We start from the raw sequence: 19,853 nt of genomic DNA on the forward strand, positions 1-19,853 counted from the left end.
AAATCTAACAGGTGATATCATGTACATGCTCCACTAACTTGCTTATGGTATAACCTGTCATGTCTAAATTATGAACCTATTTTGACCTTATCTTGGTATCTTGATGTGAGATGTTAAGCTATACCTAGTTCCTGAAGAAGTATTTTGCTGGTTTCCTAGCAGTTTTGACATTATTTTTACTTTGGGAGGTTTTTTGAGTTTTTACTTTGATTTTTTTTTACTTTGATTTATCAGTTATTATAGTACTATCTATGGTCAGGTTCTTTTATTTTGTTTTATTTGTTCCTTGTTTATTTTTCCAGCCTATTTTTTGACTGTTAAGTTTTTATTAAAGTTGAACTTTGCTCCTGGTTTGAAGGAAACATTGACTCAGGCTTCAGATTTTTCATACTGCTATTTTTAGAGCTAGTTCGGGGGCCAAAGTTTTCAGTTCTTTCAAGGTTATATTATCTACGTGGCTTGGCCTGTGCTCTGGTTTATAAGTCACCATAAGCATTCTTTTCCATCCTAGAACTATGACAAAAACCCTTGATTCTTCACAATCATACAGTCTAATGTGCTAATGCTTTTTCTTACACCAAGACTATGAACCATAGCCAGATATGGTCAACACAACAGAGTCCTACACCTAGAACAAGCAAGGGATCATCCCCCAACCTCCTTCTGTTTAGTTGTCCGACCCTTTACCATCTGTAGGGTAAGAGTTCCAGAAACTACTAATGCCAATTCAGTCATCCCCAAGGCTTACCACTTACTTGTCATGGTGTGGCCTGTACTGCACTGTATTCCATCCTGAACCTCGTGAGATAGACCTTTCCTACCAATTTTCTAAGTCTTGGAATGGAAAATTGTTTCATCCCATTCTTTTTTGCAGTTTTGTCACTCCAGAATTCATTTCAAGATTTTATTTTAAAGTTGTTTGGAGGGGAATTTGGAAGACGCAGGTAAATCCCTGACTTTATACTGGATCTTATCTCCTCTTTGAACTTGTCTTTTAAAGAGATGTTCTTGTTGTAAACATTCTTGTTAATAATATTATTGTTGTCTCTGACTCTTCATGCGTCTTAACTAGAAATCCAAGGGGAAATCACTTAAAATTTAGATGACTTTTTTTTATTCTCTTTCTAAAAAAGATTATCAGGATCTATTGGAGGAAGGTATTCAATATTCAAAGCTAATTAGGTCTAGTATAGTTATTTCCATTACCACAATAGAAAAGCTTGAAAAAAGTCATAAATACAGATTAACAAAGAATTAAAATATGAAAACGTAATTCATTATTTGTAATACAGTCTAATAGGAGATTTATACTTAAAATATCAAAACACAAAACATTTGTTGAGACTTTGTAATAACCATTTCACCTTCACTTTAACTCTACACTGTATGACCAATTCCTAAAATATACATTTATTCTGGCAAGTATGTCCATGACTTCGAATTATCCTCCCTGTGGTCATTATCTTTTTTTGTGTGGTCTGTAGTTGAAGAAAAATGACTTCTGTAGCATCAGTTAAGGAACCCCAACTCTAAAGGTTACCAAGAGATTCATAAAATACATCTCCTGTGACTATTGTTCTGTCAGGAAACAGAGGTAGAAATACAAAGCACACAAGTGAAACAGGGACTTGAGGTTTAGCTAGACACAAGTTTACCTACGAAAGTACATGTTCTCACTTCCGTGTGTGAGTAACTCTCATAGCTGGGATAGTAGAAAACCTCTATTTTCTCAGAGGAAAGTCTAATAAAAAATCAAGTACTAAGTCACAAGGTTAGAAGAGAAGAAGAGAGTGAAAATACAAAGTATCTCTTTCCTTGAAGCCTCATGAGTGGAAAGATCTTGTTGCTTGCTGACCATTTTTTTTATGTAGCTCTCCAAACAGGTAATGAGGGAGAAGGTAGCATGTGTAGACTAACCAAAAGTCTCTGGTTATGCATATAAATTATCTTATTTATTTCTTAGAAAAAAGCAGGGCAAATGTGTCACTAGAAGAGTCCTGGCTCTAGGGAAGACATGTGTCACCTCTCAGTCTCAATAGGCTCAATCCTAGATATGATCCCCAAGAGAGATGGTTGTTCTTATATTATTAATGAGATGGGGAGGGGGTAGAGAGGGAGGGGCAAGAGGCAGATACATATCTCCCAATAAAGCAATACTTTCTTAAATTACCATACAAAATGGAATGTTTATACAGATTTTCATACAGACCTTCTTAGTTCAGGGGAAGATGAATAAAGAAGTTATATATAAGCTACTAAAATCTGTGATTCTGGACTGTCTTAACAATCACTTTCTAGTCTTGAAAAATCTAACCCAATAATTATAATTCATTAATTGTATATTAGGATAGGAGGAAAAGAATACTTTGCTTATAAATATAAAAGAGAATCAAAAAGGATTTAGATTTTTAAAAAGTTATATAATGATGTGTGGTTGTCGTTTTGAGAAGTTAGAGATGACTGAATGACTAGATAAATGAATAAACACTTTCTCAAATACAAATTGCACAGGAAATTCCCACTCAAATCCTCAGCACTTTATTCCTGCCCCAGTAAAGAGAAAGGCATAATTCTGGTAATAATTATATACTCCTAGGCCAAGGCCATCACTCTCTGCCCTAAACTCAAGCTTTGTCCTCATTGCTTTTTGAGTGTTGCTGCCTTGAGCCACCTGACCCTTTGGACTCTGGAGTTCTCTTTCTTTGATCTTTGAGGCTTGTCCATTTCTGAAAGCTGTTATTTGATTCTTTAGATGTAACTTGGTTTCCGGCTGATTTTTAATACCTAATTCTTACAGAGTAGCCAGACTTCCTGACCTTTTCACATGCATTAACTTTGACCTCAAATATATGCCTAATTCTACAAACTGAATCTGATTCCCTACAATACATGTCTTGATAGGGATTCATTACATGCTTACATGCCCCCATTTATACCTTTATAGGACATGGGTAAAGGCATACCAGTTCTTTTATTATTATTATTTTATTTTCACTATTTTTATTCTCACTAATGAATTACAATTAAAATAAAGACAAAGGTTTTCCATTCCCATTCTCCTTAACCTTACAGCATCAACAGCAAGGTTTGTGGAAATGTAATAACATCTATTCTTACTTTAGAGAATAAAAAGATAGTAGGGTTAATGGTATAACCATATATTAAGAGCTCACCTTGAAATTGGGAAAATTTGGTTCAAGTTCTACCTCTAAAAGATAATAGATATGTGACTTAGGACAAGTCACTTAACTTCCATGCTAAAATTACTAATGAACCAATTTAATCAAAATTTTTATTTACCACTTGGTGGTTTCAATGCAAATTTGGGAGTAGGAAAAGACAACAAAAAATATGCTGGAAAATATGATTTAGAAGTAAGGAATAAGTGATGCAGAAGAATTGTAGATTACATAAAAACATAATATTTGTGTATAATGAATGTTTTCTTTAAAGAAAATGGAAGAATCATAATTTTGTGAGCAAGGAAATATCACAAATAAATTAAATTTATTACATTTTAATATATTATGAAAATATTCCTTACAATAATGACGTTATTGCCAATTATTAGAACAAAGCCACAATCAATTAAAACAAATAATAGCAAGCTAATTATTAATTGGGAGGAGGATGAGAAATGAATGAAGGAAAATATGTAGATTCTTATAACAGTTTTATGTGAAGGTTTAACAATTTATATAAATCAAATGTTATTGTTTCATATAAAATATCAAGGTGCATTTTGGAGATGAATTACCAGTTTTCCATATTACTTTCTTAGCCTAGAATTGAACTAAAAATTTTGTAAAGTTTTTTTTCCAAGAATCCTTATTGTTATTTGCATGAAAAATATCTTCACTCACAAAGAAAAGTTATATAACTGATCATGGTAAACTTCTTGACACCAAATATTGTTATCTTCCACCTTTATGTTAAGTCCAATCTGAATATTATGATATTTAGAAACAGGTAGGATTTTTATAACTTAAAGTACAAAACTAAAAATAAATTTTAGAGTTTGGGTTTTTTTAATCCAAGGCTTAATGATGATGCTGAAAAGCAAGCATCCTAAGGCACTACTGGTAAAGTTATGAATGACTTCAAAAAATTTGTTTTGTTTTTCCCTTGTGTGGGTCACACCAGGTTATTTTGACTCTGTGTTGAGCAATGATGACCTGGAAGCTGGGTCAAGTATTGGCTGCCTGAGTATTAATTTGACCATTGTATACAAGAAACCTCCTCTACGACAAAAATAACAGTCAATCAACTACCCTGGCCAATCATAAACCCTCAGGACAACCTTCTAAGTCATTGAGGAACCTAAAAATTTGAACTGAATCCAGCAGAGGAATAACAACCATAATTAATTTGCTTCCCAAACCTTGAGATATTAAATGGGTTCCTGTCCCATTTTAACATGTAACTTTTAAAAAATACCAAATGACAAATTTCATGTTTAAAGAATAAATTTCATGTTTAAAGAAGGTTCTTTTTTCTTAAGCTCTTAAATTTTAATTCATTCTATGCTCTTCAGATACTAGCATTTCTGAATCACACCTGTTTTTTTGAATTTTTAAGCTATAAAAATGATTTAACTATCCCAAAACCCACACTTAACCAGTATTAGATGCTATTATTAATGTTAAATTTTAATAGTCAGGAATATTTATTAATGGTTTTACTATGTCTCTATTTTATCTTTTAAAAAAACTTAAGTTTAAAGCCTTTTTTTTTTACTTCTGCCATTTAGGGCATGCATCTCTTCTAGGAAACATAATAGATCTTTTTATTTTTCTAAAGCAAACAAAAAATTTTATCTGTCTCTCCAAGTCCCAAAAGTCCTTGCCCCTTATATCTGTCCCATGTAAAATAAAAAATTTTCATAGGTGTTCCACAATTTTATATTGGTTAGGCATCAGTCTCAAATTAATAATATTCTCAATTCCAAAAAATATCTCTATTAAAAATATTCATTAAATTTTGCATTCATATAATGTGGTGCTAGATTCTGGTATATAATAATTTACTGTAAAATCTTTTACGAACATATAACAACATGTTTGCATACTACTTTACATCTTATTAAAAAAAACTTTCCCCACAGAAACTGAGATCTCATAAAACTATTATTAATTTTTTTAGTCATGTGAAAACCAAAATTTAGAGAGTCAAAGTGACTTATTTAAGGACACACATAAATTAGGGACAGAATAAGGATTAGAACTCAAGTCTTTTGATTCAAGTCCATACATTTTTCTATTTTACTACACAATCTTTTCATAGATACCAAATACATACAGAAAATTGAAGATAAGCAAGATGAACTAATAGAAACATATTAGCATTAAATTCTGTTGCAACTATATAAAACCTAACAACTCACCCTCCTAATAGCATAAAATAGGAAAATGTGTTTGTGTTGACTGTTTCTTAAAAAAAGAAAAATTAGGAATTTGGATTAACTCTTTCCACCTCTTCCTTCTATTCCTCCATCCTGAATTTAAAGAGTTTCCTTATATAGAAGTGTTTTGTTTTGTCTTTATTTGAGACTGAATCTTCCTATCTGATCTACTATGGAAATGAAGTGGTAATTTATGAACTGATCCCAATGATAATCAGTATGGATGTTTCAATCTTCTCCATCCTCCCTAAACTCAGACCATTTGTTCTTTCTTAGGAAAGATGGTAGCTTTCTGCTACCTGGAGCTTATCATGTCAATTTTAGACTTTAACCCTGTAGAACCTGAGAACTTCTAAATTTATGCAAACCAGACCAGATTCAACTTCTCCCAGGAATGTGGGTTACAATGTGAGCCCATCTTACCCACTTTCTTGAAAAAGTTTATGGAAATTTAATTCAGTTAAATTCAAGCCAATAAATATTTAATAGTCATTTTTGCTCATAATCAAATAAAGGACTATGTTTATCTTGGGAGAATGGTGAGAGAAAGAGGTATTTATTCAAGTTGGGGAAGAAAATAGGAAATTATTTTTAACCATCTCCCAATTTCTCTATGTTCCTACCATCAAATTAGATCAAGGTCATATAGGTTTCATTATTTCTCCATCTTAATTATTGTCCCAAATATCAGTTGAGAAGTTGGTCAGTAATATAGGTCACTCACTAAAACCTGTTCTATTCAGTGGTTGTACTTAGGACAAATCTTAGTTTGAGCACTATAGTTTTAGGAAAAGATACTTGTATTATCAACTATTAGTATTTCTAATTCATAAAAAATGGGAAGTTGGTTCAATTCCTTTTAAATTAAAAAATGGACCAGAATCCCTGGGCGACATGTAGCAAGGAGACTTATTGTCTGCTGTTCATTTAGCTGTATACATCCGAATGGCCTCTCCCACAGAGGCTTTCCAATGATATTAAATCTTCATTTTTATTATAAAAACAAATGGACTAGGGCTTCCACACTATGTTAGGATGGCCAGATATATGGTTAATTATTACATTTTCCCTACCTCTTCAGAATTTACAAACTTTGTTTCATGTCAAGGCATGTACTCTTAATAGATCATTTAATCCTAAAATATTATGGGGTTTAAGATTAATGTTTTTCCCAGTGTCTCTCTGTTATTTCAAGAGGTAAAATCAGCGATTTGAGTTGAAAGAGATGCTAAATAGTATGTTTATTCTTCCCTGTACACATAATATTGATCATAAGTCAAATGCAGTATATACTCTGACTAAGGACACATGGGAATATTTGAGCCAGAATATGGATAATAGGGCAAGGATAAACTAGGGCTAGAACTGAGTGGCAGGTCTCAAAACCAAAGTTCACATCAAATAGTCCCCTCTATATTTCTCCTTCAGCTTCTATGAGGTCTGGGAACCTGCGTGGAGAATTGATGGTTACCCTCCCAATAAGCAATTTAGAATTATATAGTCTTTCCTAGTTTTCATATTCACTGAGAATGATATTTTCAATTGTTATTTCTCTATTTTTATATCATTGCAGGACTTAGAGTTATGTCCAGTAAATTCAGAAGTTCATACTAGAGAGAGAACATTAACACAAACAATTCTTACAAATTCAACATATTCAACCTATTTGGAAATACAGGGCTCACTGTACATCGAGGTTTCCTGACTTGTTTCTTCTGAGAAAAAGAAAAATAACCTAATCTCTCCCAGCTCCACCTCCCACTCCTACACTCACCCTCATTCTCCTGTTCTCCACTAAATAATAAATTGAAATTGTGAATGAACAGCTAATTAAATGCATTTAACCTGCACATCACCATCAGCTTTCTATTCAGTTTAACATATAATCTTTTACCTATGTAATCAAGAAGGCTACCCCAGGCTGTCAACACAGTGCCACAATTGAGACTTACTCTGTGGTTAAAAAGAAAAAAGATACATAAACAAAGTACATCTCATACATTAGGTTTAGAATTACCCAGTTAGGGCCTATGTACATTTTCTTCACCATTGCCATAACAGAAATATCTATGAAATAACAAGGCATAATTTCTTCCTGACAATCCTGGTCTATCAGTATTAACCCTGATTTATGTTTTATGAACATTTTTTAAAAATCCTTATAGTATTGAAGTACATATAGCTAGCATGGCAAGCAAAACATATTCTTCTTGAAAAATAATGTATAGATGCATAGAGATGTTCACAAAATACTCCATCAGATTGCTATTTCTGGTGACAAACACATTTGCCAAGGAAAGCAGGCAAAATGCGATTTGCCTCACTGAAATAAGTTCACCAAATCAGCATCCTCCTTTGAGGATCTAGTGTTGTTACTAATATGCAATAAATGTGAAATCATCTGGAGTGGAGGAAAGAATACCCCTAGAAAAAATAACTTCAGTTATCCTCTTCTTCGAAAAGCTAACAATATAATGGTGGTTACAATACATGGGAGAAGAGGTATTCGATAATTATGATAAAGAAGAGGAGGAATTGAAGGAGTAGATACCCCATTCCTCCATTAAAATATTACAAAAATATGCCATATGTTCCCTAAGGAAAAACATAATGACAAATACATTAACCTAACTAAGTATGTCATGGTGGCTTAAAGGTAAGACCTTTTTAGAAACAACACAGTGTTAAAAAAAAAAAATGCTTGTATAATTTTACTGAAATAATTAAAAAGATAAGATTTCATGTACAATAATAGTAATAATAACAATAGCTTGTCACTAATGTTTAGGGTATATACTCCTTTTAACCCCATAACTGTATGCAGAGAAAATATGGTACCATACTTAATGGGGGTTTTTTTTTGGATTTTGAATTTTGAATTTGGATTCTGAAAGGTTAACTTTTTTTTTCAATAAAGTCAGATAGACCTTCTAACTGATCTAAAAATCTACCTTACCACTGTGTCATAAAAAGCCCAAAGATTTATTACTTTAGGATGAATGTAATAGGCTATAAATCAACATTCCTGCAGCAACTATAAAAACATCTCCTGCAGTTCCCCACCTCCAGGATAACCTCTGTCCAAGGTGGGTCTTGAGTACTTTCAATTCAAGGAGAGTTAATCTATAACATATCACACTTTGAGACAGGGAAGCCCCACCACTGTTTCAGACTTAGTTTGTCTTAACTTTTAGTTATTAGAACAAAGGAAACTTTGATTTGGTAAGTTCGGATTAAATGAATGCATATCATAGCAATATTAGGACCATTTAATCGTTTTTCCAAAAGAAAAGATTAAAATGCCTTAGTTATGCTAGATTAAATGTTCATTCCATAATTGCAATGGACAGTATGCTTTCATAGTGGAAGAATTAAATTAAAAGAGAGACAACTATGGAAAATGTACTAGTGGTAGAATTAGAGAATGTTTCATCAGATTCTGATGCTTCTACAGTAATGAATCTGCCAAAAGATAATAATATTTTAGTGAAAGGTGTGATTGGATAAGTCACATTATTTATTAACTGTTACCCTAAAATATCACTTTTGTCTTATTATTAAAGAATGGTTAGAGGGCAGCAGGGATGCCTGACACAAAGCATTAAAAATGGATTGCAGCTATAACAGACTTTGGAGTATGCATACCTTACTATAAATTCCATAATGTAAATTCCCAATACCTGGTGGCCAGACGTGTTCATATATACTAGGTAGTCTGAACCCACTTCCTTTAAATCAAATTAGTAATTCCCTTGAGCATCTCCTTACCCTCCCGTTTACCCCATGACAATATAACTGAGAAATAATCTTTCTTTATTAAACTTGCATTCTCTAAGAATGAGAAATAAGGGTCCATTTGAGAGGGATGCTTGGCAAAAGGAAAATGAAAGTTTAAGAAGGCTAATAACGTGTTGATTTTTCTATGGGAAAACTTACTTTTTCAGTGCCAATTTGATTAGCCCGTGTTTCTGGTGTTTCTGAAGAGTAGAGGTTTTTTAGATTTGGTTTTGTTTTGTTTTAATTACAATTGAAAATAGATGACACTGAGAAATGTAAGGAATAGAGACCACTCCTAGAACAACAGGTTCAGTCACTGAGCTGCTAATAAGATTTAACCATTGATCTCATAGATCTACCCAAAATTAATACTCAGTTGGTATTAATCTAAAAAATAATCACCTCTTCTAAAGAGGCTTCCATGTAAGTGTGGATGTGTGTATGTTTGTATGGTTGTGTGTGAATTTTAAAGGACCTAAAGACACCATACTGAATTCAGACAACTAGAATGACTCTCTTCAGTTCATTTGTACTTTCCCAAATCCCAGAAAGGAAAACATGTAGATTATGGGATGGGACTTAAATATGGATTTAAATAACTCTCCAAGAGAGTAAATCTCTCTTCTGGAGACTTTCAAGTTGTATCCACTTGGCATTTCAAATATCAAGTTATTTGGCTTCTTATCAATAAAATACACAGAAAAGTGCCTGGGTTTTATACTTCCAGATATTTTAGTATCTACTTTAAGACAGCTTTGGAAGTTACATTAGTTATTTTAAGTCCCTGGAAAACATAAACAAATATTTGTGAATAAGAGCTTCATCTTCTGACTTATTCTTTGCTCTTTTTCCTACTAAGACTTGAGTTACTAAATTTCAGTTATTGTCAGTACTGTCAAATTATATTTTATTTAGTGAGGGTGTATTTATACAATATCACAGCAGTTGGATGAAAAATGAAAAATGTATTCAATCAGTTGGCTTTTACATCTACACAAACAAAAAGTCATTTTAATGTTTCCTTATCCTCCAGTAAAATGAATGATGTGTTTTGTTTTGTTTATATGGCTTTTTTAGAAAACTAGATTTAAATGAGCTGGTTGCATTGGCATCCTGTAGATACAACAAGAAACTGAAATTTATGTTTTTTTCCATTATTCTTTTTAAGTAAATATACAATTTTGCTATTATTTTGGTTCAAATATTTGATTTTAGAGTGCAGGAGATTAACAAGGAGAAAATTTCCTCTACTAATTCAAGAGTAATAATTATTTTACACTTTACAGTTTTGGAGTTGCCTGGGGGTACTTAGAGGTTAAATTACCTGCCTATGGTCACACAGATAAGAGATATGTATGCATATGCAATCTGTATCTGTATGCATGTATGGTATAGATAGATGATAGATTGGATAGATAGATAGATAGATAGATAGATATAACATATATGCATATAGACATGTGTATGTATCTATGAGTACATATATACATATGTATATGTATAGCATAAAATGATTTTTTAATTGATGACTGAGTAGAGATCCTAAACTCCATTATTTATTTTATTCTTAGCATTCCCTTTTGCCCTCCAAGGAAAATTTTCTTCCTGAATATATTTACTGAATTGTTCCCACTGTCTTCAAGATTTTGTCAAGAATTTTTTTTTTATTTAGACCAGTTTACCTTTGATGATATTTTATTTCCCACTCACCATTATTTTCCTTGGGTGCTTTTTTTCCCCTTCCAGACTGACTACTTCTTAATAAGTCTTCAACCAGTTTCTGTTTCTATTCTCTTGCTTTATGATTATGTTTGGTACAACATTCAGACCTAACAGGTAATAGATATACAAAAATGTGTTAAAACTGAGAAATAAGAGCTAACACTCAATACATTGTCAATTATGCATCAAATGTCTGACATTTTCATGTAAGGACAAACATATCAAAATATCAACATCATTTATTTCCACTGACATGGAAGTGAATATATGTCACTATCTTGAATGTGACCAAATACAGTAGATTGATGACCAAGGCACAGAATATAAAGAAAATGAAAACATTCAGACAGCTGCAAAGTAAGTAAATCCATTGAATATAGATCCTATTTTAAAAGAATGATGATGATGTTCATGTTTCCTGTTCCTCCAAACGATTAATACTCTGCATATTGTCTTTTACTGAACATAATGTGCATATGTATGAATGTGTATGAGACTATGTTGTTGTTTGTCCTTTCAATAAGGATCTATAACATCACAGGGAGATATCTTGACTTGTCTATGAATTAGAGAGTGAGACAGAGTTGCACAAAGTGGTCACTCTCTCTTCCACAGTCATTCAAGTCCAGGGACAAGACAAAAGTCAAGATGATTAGCAATGTTCCAAGATATAGTGGATAACTTTGGCATCTTCAATGCCTGACCAAGCTGTAGGTCCTCTGAAGCTCCTACTTCTGATGCCCTCAAAGCTTTTAAAGCAAATTCTCATTCACCCATTCTACTTGGACAAATTTTTAAACAATTGGGATAGATATCCATCTATTTCCCCAGCAGATATGATCAACCTTGTTTATTTAGTCCATCTGGCAAGACATTTTTATTAAGGTGTAATTGCTACATATGCTATAGCCACAGGTCAGAGGTGGGTGAAGGTGACATAGACATGGACATAAATATACCTGATAGAAGGTAAACTCCTTGAGAATAGGGACATTTATAATTTTGTTTCCCCAGAACCTAGAATCAATCATCAAACTTGATAGGTTGTTCATAAATGCTTATTAATAGCATTCTTAGTACATGATCAGGTTGGTATGTAGAAGAATTATTCATATCATTTCTTATCACAAAGTATTGTGCAAAAGAAACTAAATGATACATTAATAAAAACTTTTTGAAAATTTATATGAGACTGTTATTTATCAATAAAACTCTGTTAAAATGTGACAAAGAAAATAACATTTCTATTCTCAAAATTATTTTCAAGAAACTCAATAGAATCAGCTAATTAATTTTGAATTCTTTCATCAATACTACATTCCAAGTTGCATGTTATGAATCCTTTTCAGTTGAGATATTAAAATAAGATTATAATAGAAAAGTCTTGTAAATATTTGCTTTCAAATGAGTCTAAGAACAAATATATATTCAATAATTCATCCATATTTAGCAGATATTAGAAAGCCAAAGCATAGCTTTAAATTCACTTTTTATTTTATGTAAAGGGGGAAATAGGAATGTGGACGTGATTAGCTTTGTTTATTCTTATGCTTGATAATATCTTATTAAAATCTGAACTTCAAAAAATGATGTAATCAGTCCAATGTTAAAAATCAACAGAAATATTTAATCTGTGACTGGAGCTTTAGTTAATAGAACTTTAGTTTGAAAGATTTTACATTCTCCAGTTCATTCCCAGAAACACTACCAAACAAAATGCCAAACAATAGAAGAACCATTGAGTTCATGAACTGGAGACCTAGAGTAGAATGTTACCATTGCTGTTTACTCACCAAAATACTTACTCATGCCAGAAATGTCTCATCTGGGATATTGATTTTAACTGTGACTTAGACTGGATTCCTCTAATTGGAATTGGAGCTTGCTTCCAATACTTAACTTCTGTATAGAATTGAAATGAAATTTTACAGTAAATTTGACTTTTGCAGGGTCAAAATAGGAGGGATATGAAAAGGGATGCAAAAATTTTAACAAGTCCATGGATTCTGAATTAGAAAAATGGTAAAATTCCCTTCATAATACAATATAATAAGAACAAGAACACATAAGTAGAACTTAATTTTCTACTCTTACTTAAAAGGAAGAAAAGGAATAGATCAAACATTTAAGTGCCTGCAAAGCATTGTGCTAGTGCTTTACAAATACTATCTCATTTGAGCTTTGCAACTACCCTAGGAGGAAGACACTACTATCACCCAATTTTGCACTTAAGGAAACTGAAGCAGATAGCAATTAAGTGATTTGTAGAGGATCACAAAACTAGTATGTGTTCAAAACCAGATTTGAATTCAGATCTTCTTGACCACAAGCCAAACACTCTAGTTACTGTCCTACTCCCTGAATTGAGACCCAGAACATTGTGCAGACTGTTGCTCTCTATTTTCTGGGCTTCAGTGATATTTTCCAAAAACAATATAGTAAATAATATAGCTTCAGTAATATTTTCCAAAGACAAAATAGTAAGTTTTTTATTTACTTCTATTTATATTTCCATAAATTTTCACATTGGAAAATAGTCATCTTATTTACCAGTATTAATATTACCAGTGTCTTATTTGTCACAATATTTTCTATATCATGGACTCCTTTGGTAGTCTGGTGAAATGTATACATCTTTTCACAGAATAATGGTTTTAAATTCATGAAATAAAATCCATAGAGATACATAGGAAAGAAACTATGTGGAAATGTAGTTATTATTTTTAATTCATTAAATCCTGAATAAGAATTCCTTATCTACAAGTAGCAGAAATACACATACACAAAAATAAACTCATCATTATTGATATAAATATTATTAGCAAACTTATCAGCAATGATCTCCCCAATAGTACAATAAAAATAATTAGAAATATCATTTTTCTGATTCTTATCATGTAGTCCAATTTTGACTGATTGATTAGCCAAAAATTAATATTGTCATGGATCAGAATGATTCACAACCATAATACTGACCTTGATTTCTCATTTATATCCTCCCCCATTCCCTCAGTCACCAAATCTTGTTGTTTCTCCTTCTATCTCATGTCTTACAGACACTTTCTTCAATCACACAGTCTTTACCCTAGTTTAGTCTTTCATCTGAATTATTAAACTATTCCAATTGCCTCTTAATTGTTCCCCATCCCTCAAAATTTTCTCCTTTCTAATCTATCCAGCACACTACTTACCAAAGTGATTTTACTAATACACAAATCTGGCCACCTTACTTCTCTATTAAATAAACTCCAGTGACTTCCAGTTGCCCCAAGATCACATAAAAACTCCTATGTTTGATGTAAAAATCCTTTCAAAATCTGTTCTCTCCCTAAACTTCCAGTCTTATTGAACATTTTTCTTGTTACATACACTACAATGCAACCAAACTGGCCAAATTGCTCTTCTTTATATATCTATGGATCTTTACACAAGCTGCCCTTCATGCCTGGAATATACTTCCTTCTTAGTTCTATCTCCCTAAATCCGTGGTTCCTTCCAAAGTTCAGCACAAATGCTACCTTCTACTTGAGGTCTTTCCAGATTTCCCCTCACTAGTTATTGGTGCCTTCTACTATTAATCACCTTATCTTTATTTTATATATATTTTTGTATGCAAATGTTTGCATAAATTTATGTAGAGAGATTGATATACATGTATGTGTGTGCACAGACATATATCTATATGTATATAAACACACACATTTACTTTATATGTGGCATAGGCTGACCACAATGAAAGGAGCCTAACAGAAGTATGCTCATAAAAGTTTAACTATCATCTCTCTGAAAATATACAGATGACATGCTTTTAAATTCAATCTATATTTCTAACATTTGCTCAATTGTTTTCTTAAGTCCATATAATCAATAACACAATAAACCAAGCCATAATGTTTAGCATTCACTAATTTCCTAGTATAAATGCTCACACTGAAAATTTAACAATTGATTTTCACAAGACCAAGTAAGCTAATTACTAAATTCTTCCATTCCTAAATCTATAAAAAACAAGATATATATATATATATATGTATATATATATATATATATATATATATATATCCTTCCAATGTGGGAAAAGAAGCCAACATAAGATTGAGTATGGGCTACTTTTTGCCTTTAAAGGGAAAGATAGAAGTTTCTCTTGAAAGAGAGAAGAGGAAGATGTGACAGGATTTTTCACCCATTATGTGGAAAAATAACAGCACAACAGAGGAAGAAAACAGGGAAGAATTGTTTGTTACCCCCAACCCCTATCTTCTTTCACACAAATGGAATCTATTCCTAATTTTGTCCTTTTATTCTGTTACAGACTTCAATGGACCATCTAATCCTGTTTCTCATGCATGGTTGTGTCCCTTTGTTAATGGCATGAAATTGCGGTATAGCTCTGGAAGACACATTGGAGAGTGATCTTTCCTAGCTTTAAGATGAGATCTCAGACCTTGTTAGAAACAGTTTTTATTATCTAAAAGCTGGCATCACCAGAAGTTCTTAATATAGTTCATATAATTAGAGGGGCAGAACACACACATATACACATATGCACATATGTTAAACATTCTCAAGCAATGGTCAGGTTCCATTTAAGAAGTCAATTTGAGTTCACAAAAGAGAAAAATTGAATTAAAAAAAATTTAAAACCTTTTGCACAAACTAAATCAATGGACTTAGAATAATAAAACAAACTGTTGGGTCACTAAAAATTCTTTGCATCTCTAAGAAAACACTAATATCTAGGAAAGAGGCACCAGTACCTAAAGCAATAAGTCATTCCCCAACAGATAAAGTGACCAAATGATAGAAATAAATAATTTAAAAGTCAGCATTAGAAGCCATAAATAACCACAGGAAAAATTCTTTTGAGTCACAAATATTAAGGAGAAATGCAAATTAAAACATCTATAAGATTTTATCCTTATATCCAGCAAATTGGAAGAGGATAAAAGATCAAAATAAGTGTTAGACTTGAGAAACACACTAACACCATGTTTGGTAAACTATAACAGCCCCAACTATTCTGAAAAATATTTTGGAATTATCTAAGAAAATTTAGTAAGCTATTTCTATCTTTTTATTAATGGTTGTATTATTGAGTAAATTATGCTAAAGTTATTGAAGACAGAAAAAGTACATCCACAAATAATGTTCAAAGAAGCTTCTTGTGATAGCCAAAAAAACTGGAAACAGAGTGAGTGCAGTTCATTTAGGAATGACTAAAAAAATGTACATCAATGTGAGGGAATATTATTGCTCTATAAAAATGATGAATTAAGAAATTTAAGTCATACTAATTGCTGAAAAATGAAAAAGTCAAAATCTCTCTCCTTTTACCTTCTCAATTAGTTATAATCATGTAGTATCCTAAGGATAAATGTCTTAATTAATGCATAACATTAAATTCATAAATGCAAAAACATGTCACAACCTTCACATAGAGACTGGAAGTTTCATTATATAAAAAAATCAAAAAAGGTGGGGAAAAGTAGATAGAGTGGCCCATAAATATTCTCTACTGGGGTTTTTAAAAAGAGCTATCTGTAAAGGGAGTGCCCATGTTCACAAAAACATGTAAACTTGAATTTTTGTATTACGGTTTCTAGGGCCCAAGTTCTTTAAATAGTACTAACCACTACCCACATATTTTCTGCTTCCATACTTCCCATCCCCATTTTATACACTAAATTATAAATGAGCATAAAGGTAATTACCTATGCATATAAGGTGCAAAAGGTTCTAGTGTTAGCTAACTCCATAGAGCAAGGCTGAAAAAAACAATGTGCTTTTATAAGCCCCACTTCAGATATGTTTCTGTTTATTTTAAGATTATTCATATCATTTATATTATTCTATGCAATATGCCAAATTTGTGTTTCTGGTATGACACACATTGTTTATTCCATTACTTGATAATTATATAGTAACAGCCTTGTATTTGATTGAATATTAAATGTAATGTTTTTGTTTATTCAAGATATCTCAGTAACATATAAAAATTCTAATTTTTTGTGATTTTGTGGGTACATGACTTGCACAGCATTGACCTTCTCGTTAAAACAATGAGGTAACAAATACTTTAAAAGTAAATAACACATAAAGCTATTCCATTAGATTAATGACAAAATAATGGAATTAATATTAGATGTAAAATATTTTTTAATTATATACATAAGAATTGTAAAAACCATTTAAGTCTGGGTTGAGTTAAAGGAAGCTATTGAATTACTTAAATTCCCAATTACTTAAGTACACATTATTATTGTATTACTTAAATACTTATGAAGTATTTATTGTTATTACTAGTGGAACATTCATCTTCAGAAAGAGCAAAAGGTAAAGAGAAAAAATAAAGACACAAAGATAATAGAGACAAAGACAAGAACAGAAAAGGTGAAAGACTTGGGTTCAAATCATATTTATGGCACAAAGTAGCTGTATGACCCTAGACAACTCGTTTACTTCACGGTGCTCTAAGTAATTCAATATATTATAAATTGTAGGAAAGATACCATCATACAATGATGAAATTTCCTTTCCTAGGAATTCTCTGTACCAATTAAATAAGAATCCAGACTCTATCTAATAGAAATAGCAAAATAACTCTTCTAAGATTCAAGATAATTTGTTAGTGGCAAAATCTAGATTGGACTAGACAATTCTTAGGCCCAAGTTTACTTCTGGTTCTTTCTATTATTCTATTATGCACTGTGGTAATTTTTCATTGAATCTTATACTATATTTAATTGGGTTTTTTTTAACACTTTCATAACTATTTGTCTCTGACTAACAAAGCATCTAGGTCAAATAACCTCTCAAACATGAATCAACACAAAAGTTACCTCAGATTGAAGATATTCTATGAGTTCATATACATTTATTGACAAACACACTGTGTTTTTTTTTTTACTTTTTCCATTCAGTATAAGATCATGATTAGTTCAAAAGAAAAGATATCCAATAAAATTAATGAAATAGATAGCAATAGAAAATTCCCCAGTAAACTTACACACATTTCCCTACAAAATGCATGTGCCAATAGTGGGAAGAAAAAACATTCTTAGGAAATATACATAGAAGGACACATAAACAAGGTCAGGATACCAAAATAAACTAATAATTGTGTGAATCTAACCTCCAAGTATTTCCAACTACTTTTTTAACTCCTTTGGGCTACACAGATCTTTTCTCTTAAAGCATTTTTCTTTATATATATGTATGTATGTATATATATATTCATTTTTATTAAAGCCTTTTATTTACAAAACATATTCATGGGTAATTTTTCAACACTGACCCTTGCAAAGCCTTCTATTCCAAATTATCTCCTCCTTCTCCCCACCCCCTCCACTAGATGGCAGGCAGTCGAATATATGTTAATATGTTAAAATATATGTTAAATCCAATACATGTATACATATTTATACAGTTATCTTTCTGACAAGAAAAATTGGATCAAGAAGGAAGGAAAAAACTGGGAAAGAAAACAAAATGCAAGCAAACAACAACAGAAATAGTGAGAATGCTATGTTGTGGTCCACACTCAGTTTCCACAATCCTCTCTGGGTATAGATGGCTCTCTTCATCACTAAATAAATGGAATTGGTTTGAATCATCTCATTGATGAAGAAAGCCACATCCACCAGAATTGACCATCATATCTTGTTGCCATGTATAGTGATCTCCTGGTTTGGCTCATTTCGCTTTGCATCAGTTCAGGTAAGTCTCTCTAGGCATATCTGAAATCATCCTGCTCATCGTTTCTTACAGAACAATAATATTCCATAACATTCGTATACCATAACTTATTCAGCTATTCTGATGGCATCCATTCGGTTTCAAGTTTCTTGCCACTACAAAAAGGGCTACAACAAACATTTTTGCAAAGAGGGATCTCTTTCCCTCCTTTAAAATCTCCTTGGAATAGAAGCCCAGTAGAAACACTGCTGACTTTCCCTTGGCAGACAGATTTCCAAATATTTTATGCTATTGACAGTTATTTTGAATGAAATTTCTTTTTGCTTCTCTTGCTGCTGCACTTTGTTGGTAATATATAAAAATGCTGATGATTTATGTGGATTTATTTTGTATTCTGCAATTTTGCTAACGTTGTGGATTATTTCTAATAGTTTTTTTAGTTGATTCTCTAGGGTTCTCTAAGTATACCATCATATCATTGACAAAGAGTCATTACCAACTATAATTCCTTTAATCTCTTTTTCTTCTCTTATTGCCAAAGCTAACATTTCTAATACAATATTGAATATTAATCGTGATAGTGGGCAACTTTGTTTTATTCTAGATCTTAATGGGAATGGTTCCAGATTATCCACATTACATGTGATGCTTGTTGATGGTGTTAAATAGATGCTACTGACTACCTTAAGGAAAAGTGCATTTATTCCTATACTCTCTAGTATTTTTAATAGGAATGGGTGTTGGATTCTATCAAATGTTTTTTCTGCATCTATTGAGATAATCATATTATTTTTGTTAGTTTGGTTATTGATATATGCTTTCAATAGTTTTCCTAATATTGAACCAGTCCTGCATTCCTGGTATATATCCTACTTGGTCACAATGTATTATCCTGGGGATGACTTTCTGTAATGTCTATGCTAATATTTTATTTAAGATTTTTGCATCAATGTTTATTAGGGAAATTGGTGTATAATTTTCTTTCTCTGTTTTCACCCTACCTGGTTTAGCTATCAGCCCAATAACTGTGTCATAAAAGGAATTTGATAGGACTCCTTCTTTCCTTATTTTTTGAAATAGTTTATATAGTATTGGAATTAATTGTTCTTTAAATGTTTGGTAGAATTCACATGTAAATTCATCTGTCCCTGGAGATTTTTTTCTTAGGGAGTATATTAATAGCTTGTTCTATTTCTTTTTATAAAATGGGACTAGTTAAATAATTTATTTTCTCTTCTGTTAACCTGGGCAATCTATA

The sequence above is a fragment of the Sarcophilus harrisii genome, chromosome 3 (assembly GCF_902635505.1).
Source record: "Sarcophilus harrisii chromosome 3, mSarHar1.11, whole genome shotgun sequence".
Taxonomy (NCBI): Eukaryota; Metazoa; Chordata; class Mammalia; order Dasyuromorphia; family Dasyuridae; genus Sarcophilus; species Sarcophilus harrisii.